We start from the raw sequence: 7,507 nt of genomic DNA, 5'->3' as shown, positions 1-7,507 counted from the left end.
AATTAATATTGCAACACCTCTTGCATTGTTATATTAGCCCCATGAGAACAAAAAAGAGTAGCACCCCATTCTTTTCTCTACAAAAATTCATTTCCTTGAGTAGAATGTGTTTCCTGAAGAAAAGCAACATCTGGTTTTTGTTTTCTGAGCCAGGTAAATATGGTTCGGCGCTTACGATAGTTGCTAATGCCTCTTGCGTTTAAAGAAATAATTTTACCACTCACCATTTATGCTGATTATGTGTATAAAAAGATCTAACTATAGGAGATGGTGGATCATACTATATCTGGTACTAAACAGCCGCATAATTAAAATAAACGAGCGAATTAAAAAAATACATAAAGAAAATAAATATAAACAATTTTCGCAAAAAAGTCAATCTTGTGCAGTGCTGCACAAGCAATCCCGGGACACATGAGGGCATCGCGCAGTTCACCTTTGCGCTTGCTTTTTGCTGAGTGTCGCAACATAAGAAGAAAAAAAAAAGATTTCCGAATTATTTCACTGTCATTCAACTTAAGTATTAACGGTATAGGAAGTAAGCTAAACAACTGAGATTTCTCTTCCATCTAGCCAAAGTTTCCCTCTGGTAAATCTAACCTTTTTTCCTTCGTCATAAGCCTTTTTCATCAGTGGGAGCGCCTTCTTGCGAGTTTCAAAGTCACCTGGAGAAAAATCTTCAACAATTCTCCCCCCACCAAGAGTTGCCCTTCCGTCTTCACTCTTCGAAACTTGTATTAATTTTTTCTTGAAGGGCCTACTATAAAGCTTAGCGATAATGTGCCTAGGTTTGTTATGTCGTTTTCTCCCCGTGCGGAGAGCGTTTTCTACCTCAGCAGCAGCGTCTTCAAAACCAAGGGAGAGGATGAAGTCCATAGTTATCGCCAAACAATCTTCACCTTGAGTTTCATTTACGCCCAGTATTGTAATGTTGAAGTCTCTAGAATATCGTTCCAAACTTTCTATTTTTTTCTTGAGTTTCTCATTACTTTTACGAAGGTTCTCTACCTCTCCAGTGTTGACGTTTACAAAGTTTAGCGAATCCTTTATGCTTTCGACATCTCCTGCAAGTCCTTTTTGCTTGCTTTCTATGCCATCAATTTCGTCGACTTTAGACATGATACTTTCAAGTTTTAATAATCTGTAGTTTGTGTTACGTTGAAAATCCTTTAATTCATCGCTTAGTTTCGTAATATGGCCTTTGAGTTCAGCTCTCATGGATTTTAGTTCTTGAAGTAGTTCAGCGGTAGCGGCCATGTTCGCCGACTTGTTTTCGTTTACAACTTTCTTCTTCGGATATATCTGCTTCTTAGATTGTTCAGACTCCAAGATTTTACCTGACGGAAGACGTCTTTCTGACATATATCCTAGTTATCAAAAAAGAGCAAGAGGTTCAGACAGTCCGATATAGTTTTAAGACAATTTGTTGCGGAGCTCAGTTGAGCACGTCGTCACCCCATGCTGCTCTCCCCGGTCTCCGGTCTGAGGCTGGAGTTGACCTTTAAAAATGTTCTTCCACATTTCTAAGGACCATGATGTTTTTCTATCTTCCATAGTGCCCCTCACCGTTTGTCCTTGGACTTTCTTTGTGCTCGTTCCGGATAGGACATCCCAGCTCGAGTGTCGCCTTTGCCTGGACTTTTCTTGGTGCTCCGTAGCCGATGTCACTTTTTTCCACCACACTGACCACCGTATTTCATTTTCCTTCTCCTTCTAGAACACCTAGCCATCTGTGTTTGGGCAGCTCACACCGTGATCCCTACCACCAATTCTGTTTCCACTGCCAGGGTCGGACGGTGTTGAGGCAGGCGCTGCGAACGTTTGCCCCCTGTTGGTAACAGAAAGCAATTGTCTTTTTATTTTTAGAACACCCAGCCATCTGTTTGGGCAGCCCAAGCTATCATCCCTAAGACCAATCCTGTTTATATGTTCAAGATGCGACCGTTTCACCCCGCCAGCAACAGACACCACTACTAATGGCCGGACGCTCGGTGATTCCCAAGATGTTGGAGGTTTCACAACCTTAACGAAAACACTGTACATATTGCAAATAGACGAAAGAGTTTTATATTTATTTGTGTAAACAATAAAGACACGACACCATGTTAAATTAAAACAACGCTAATAAGAAAAACGAGTGTCGACGTGAGGAATCCCCAGATGGTCTGCCACCATCGTTTGATCATACCCACTCTATCAGCCACTAAAGGCCGCTCGGAAGTATTGTGTTTCTGGTAGAGGTGCTGGACGTCTGTTTTTAACTCATGGGCCAGATGGTACGAACTATGTGGGTCAGGGTAGTACGGGAGTCCATGGACGTACTGAATGCTGTAATAGACCGTCCGTCGATCTTTTGGGGAAAGATCAGGCCATGGCACGGAGGGTTTGTAATGAATGGAACCCTTATCCTGACTTGTCCAAATGCACCAGCCCAGTTCTCGAGGTAGAAATGGACCTCCCAAACCAAAACCTTCCAAATCCACTACCACAAATACTTTATCAGAGAGGGACGTTGAGGTCGTCGGCCCATCGAAAGAGATAGCGACACTCATTGCAATTCTGATCGGGTTCCCAAGTCGCCAAGGTGTCGAAGGGGAGTTGATCTCTGATACAAATCCCGCACAACACTTTCTCCAAGAGAACGTCCAAACGTCGATAGCACACTTCTAACTTCACATCATTCTTTTGCAGTCCGATTGTATTTGTATCAGAGTGGGACATCGAGATAGTCGGCATTCTGGAGGAGGTAGCGAACGAACCAGCACTGACAACAGTTTTGATCGAGGATTCAAGTCGTCAAGTCTTTGATAGGAACTTCGTCTTTTTCTTCTTTACAAATTTCGTACCATACAGAATCCAGTAGCAAATCTATACATCTACAACAGGTTTCCAAGCTCATGACTAACTGATTGTTCTGGCTGGCGCGACTCTTTACATGTCAGATCGAGTGCACGTGCTCAGAAGCTGATGCCACCCTAAGGAACCAATGACAGAGCGGTCGGTATTTTACTGACCTCGAACGACCTTGATGCAACCTTCCGTAATTTTAAATGGCTCCCTTAATTTTACTAGCACGTGCTTGAGGTCTAGCATAAAAAGGCGAGACGAACTTCATTCCTCGTCAGTTGTAAAGATGAGTTTCTCTTGGAAGTATGGAGAAGTGTCGCCTGCTCACTATCCGTTTCCAGAGGAGAAGAAAAAGAAGAAAAAACCTACCAAATGGTCTCGTGCTAACAAAAAACAAGATGTCGTCCGCCAAGTGGCTGAACCACCTCCCAAGATCTACAAGGAAGCGCGCTAAAAAGCTGCCGTGGTTGGACAGTCCTTGGTCAGACCGGATCTCTCGGCATCGACTGCAAGCAGCTGATGGTTTAGACCCTCACCAGAAAAAAGCAACAACTGCAGTAGCAAGAAGCTGGACCCGTGAAGGTGATCCCAGGGCCAAGTCTGCCGAAAGAAAAGCTCCAAGAGAGGTTGGAAAAGTATGTGATAAAGCACCGATGGTTGGACCATGCCAAGAAGCTCCGTGAGCTAGAATTTTTAAAGCAACAGGTGTGCCACGAATTAGAACGCACCCACCCCACTACACCTCGACCGTTACGTTCTTGTTTTTGAAAATTGAAGTGTCATGACCTTCAGATCGATTAGAGTATAAATAAAAGCTGTGAATCTTGAAATATGTGTCCTAGTTTGAGTATGTCGTGTGCTGAGCTCGGACGACGTCTGTTCCGAGCGGCCATCGCTCATGTCATCCAACTCCCTTATCGCGAAATCGGACAACGGATCTGATGGCGTTTGTTGACTCGGCTCTGTCGGGAATTGATGAAGGTGCTCGGAGGCACAGATCAATGAGATGGAGTCATTACCAAAGAACCTATCGATGCCCTGGCGGAATTCGAAACCATGAAAGAAGGCATCGACTATCGGTGGACTTATTTTATCGTCAACCTGACCTGGTTGACGAGAACCCTCGGACCCGAATGCGCTTACTCGGCGTGGCAAACCCTTGAAAAGTGTCATCCTCAGGAGGTACTGATCATTCTGGTGTTGATGACGCAATGGCTCGTCACAAAAACATGTCGAAACGGAAACGCCGCCGCGCAGCCACCCACGTCGTGAGTGCGTTGGCGCTTGTTGACTCCAGTAAATTTCGTTGATTTCTTTCCATTCTTCCATGTTTGTTGTTCTTATCGTGTTTTTTTCTGTTTTGATCTTTTGCTTTCTTGTACAACTCGTTTACTATGCCAGATTCAGTTGCAAATTTAAAGAGGGAGAACAATGCTTTTAAAGCACAAGTATCCACAATGGCGGATGAGATCTCGAAATTGAAAGAGATGATAGCGCAACAGATCGGCAATACTGTTAGTCCAACAAGTAACGATGGAGTCCGTAGCGTAGAATTCTTAAGCAAGGAATACGACGACCTTAATTGCTTCAGAGCCATGGCGAAAATAGAACTACAACGCTTGAGCACACCAGCCTTGCCGAGCCAAAGACCAAAGTTGATGCCATTGCAAATGTTATTGATGAGTTTCAGGACCACAGCTTCTTATACAACATTAAAATGGTAGGAGTCCCCGCGAGTTCACCAGATGAATCCGCAGCTTCGACAAGTAGACGTTGTCTACATATATTATTGTTTTATATATATATTTTAAAGAAATGGGAGCCAATGTAACGATCAATGACATTAACAAAGCACATCGTGTCCCCAGCCGAAATGAAAACGGAAACCCAAGCCGATAGTGTGCAGATTTGTTAGAAGATTGGCTATAGATATGGTCATGTCTGTTCGGAAAGAACAGCAGAGTAAATGCGGCTGATGCTGGCCTACCTGAGGATCCTTTACTAAGCGCGGCTAGAATTGTCGATCATCTATCACCAAGAATGCACACTGTTTTTTTTTGTCAAAGAAGAAGTCTTTATCGTTCAACGGGTGGTGTCTGGGTCCATGGTCACATACAAGTTGGAAGAATGGGACGGGACGCCCTTGGGAGGCAGTTTCTACGAACAGGATGTCCAGAAGGTCACCGTGCCGGCTGACGCCTTGTTCCAAATGGAAAAGACTTTACAATGACGTGGACTAGCGGTGAAAGTTCGATATGATAGTTGGGTGCCTCGTTCGGTCTTGACGTATGTATAAAAGTGACCAGAGAAACAAATAAAGAAACGAAAACTGAGAATGCTGTCGTCGCGTTATGCTACTCTCTCGAACAACGTACAATGGGCCGAGTTCCCCAACAACGGACCGTCTGACTTCAAAGCAAGGTTGCCCAAGGATTTGGTCTGTCATGAGGACAACGATGGATGGGAGGTCGAATTGTCCGGTGTGTTGTTGCCTCGTACACCGATCGTCCCGATACCACCAAAGGACATCCTAGTGCATCCAGACACACATTTGTCTAGAAGTAAGAATCCCAATGGATACCTATGCACGTATTCATCCCGCGATGGAGTGCAGAGTCTGAAGACCGTTGGTGTGCCAACAATGCCTACAACGATGACGAGGGCCGTGCCGTGGCGCGTTCGAGTACAAATACCCTATCTGGTTGATTTTGTACGAGATCTGTCTCGTCTACCGGTGGATCTCTTTGCCAGTGGACAAAGGATCGAAGTGATCAGTCAGTTGGCAGACGACGTGTTGAAAGGACGGATTCCGCTATCGAGGTACACGCGACGCAAACTCACGTCGGATCTACGAGATCGGTGTGCATTGAAACCCATGAGCCGTCTCCACAAGAATGGCAAAAAATCATAACGAAGGATCATGAAGGATTTCACACGACGTATCATCATTGTGTCCAAGATCATCTCCAACATGGACGATAATTAGTGTGGTACGTGGATGTACGGTCCTCGTTCGTTTTGTGCCATGCAGGATCAAATCCGACGTCTTCGACATCGCGAACGCGAACAATGCGACATCATAAGTTAATTGATGGACCAACTTCAAGAACGGAATCAAGGTCTAGGTCAACTCGAACGAAAGATTTGCGATTTGAAAAACCAAGTACGTCAACTCGAAGGGCATCTAGAAAGAGAACGTCAAAAGAAACAAACCCTCTACTGTAAAAATATGGAGTCACACGAATGTTGGGATACGGTACGATCAGCGGAAATGACTATGCCATTCCCGTTTTCAAAAACGTGTTTTGGTGGATCCACAACGGCTCTGCCAACTGGAGCAAGTACACAAAGTGGGTTTGACGGACAGTTCTCAAGTAACTAAAGCCGCTTGTCTAAAGGAAAACTCAAATTGTAAACGATTTTATTGATATTAAATGTTGTTGTTGTTATTCACAAATATTAAAAAGTTCTTGACTTGCATGTGTGGTCTTCTTTTACTTTACAAGTATTTACAAAATGTTCTTTATGAAGGCCTTAGCGTCTGTCGGCAGTGCGGTCACTTTCATTGTCCAGCGTTGAAGGGATCATACGAGATTTCCAAAAAATGGAACAGGAACGGCGCGTGGAGGTACTGGCCGCAGCAAAACATCCGTGAGGGCTCTCTCATACAAAGCACTTTTTGGTGACCTTCGGCGAGTAGATAGTTCCTCAAAAACTGGAGGAAGACCAGCAAATGGAGCTTGCCGGTCTCTGTCTGGGCAAAGGAAAGGCAGATGAGACACTGTTTTCTTCCTTCGTCTTTTTCTTCTTTTCTTCTAAGGTTTTCTTTACCAATTCTCTTAATTTGTGAAGCCGTCTCTTCTGTCATCTGGTAAGCACTATGACACACTGAGAAATGACCTACAAACCACTATTTCCGACTTCTCATACCCCCTAGATCAAGGAAGGATAGCATCCCCAAGTCTTCTCACGTGAGGTCTAGAGAAGCTATAAGTAGCAGTATAAGTAGAAGGTCCTCACGTGCAATGAAGGTCACTCAAGGTCCGTAAAAATCCTATCCCGTGTCCCTCTAAACCTAATAAAAGACGGCACATTGCGGCCCTTGGTTCATCTTAGTACTCTCTCTCTCTTAGTCTGCTCCACTGGAGAGACACTTGTACTCTCGAGTGGTCTGCTCCACTGGAGAGACACTTGTACTCTCGAGTGGTCTGCTCCACTGGAGAGACACTTGTACTCTCGAGTGGTCTGCTCCACTGGAGAGACACTTGTACTCTCGAGTGGTCTGCTCCACTGGAGAGACACTTGTACTCTCGAGTGGTCTGCTCCACTGGAGAGACACTTGTACTCTCGAGTGGTCTGCTCCACTGGAGAGACACTTGTACTCTCGAGTGGTCTGCTCCACTGGAGAGACACTTGTACTCTCGAGTGGTCTGCTCCACTGGAGAGACACTTGTACTCTCGAGTGGTCTGCTCCACTGGAGAGACACTTGTACTCTCGAGTGGTCTGCTCCACTGGAGAGACACTTGTACTCTCGAGTGGTCTGCTCCACTGGAGAGACACTTGTACTCTCGAGTGGTCTGCTCCACTGGAGAGACACTTGTACTCTCGAGTGGTCTGCTCCACTGGAGAGACACTTGTACTCTCGAGTGGTCTGCTCCA

This window comes from Montipora foliosa, chromosome 2 (assembly GCF_036669935.1).
Source record: "Montipora foliosa isolate CH-2021 chromosome 2, ASM3666993v2, whole genome shotgun sequence".
In the NCBI taxonomy this organism is placed as follows: domain Eukaryota; kingdom Metazoa; phylum Cnidaria; class Anthozoa; order Scleractinia; family Acroporidae; genus Montipora; species Montipora foliosa.
The sequence above is the reverse complement of the archived record's forward strand: the minus strand, read 5'-3'. Positions refer to the sequence as shown.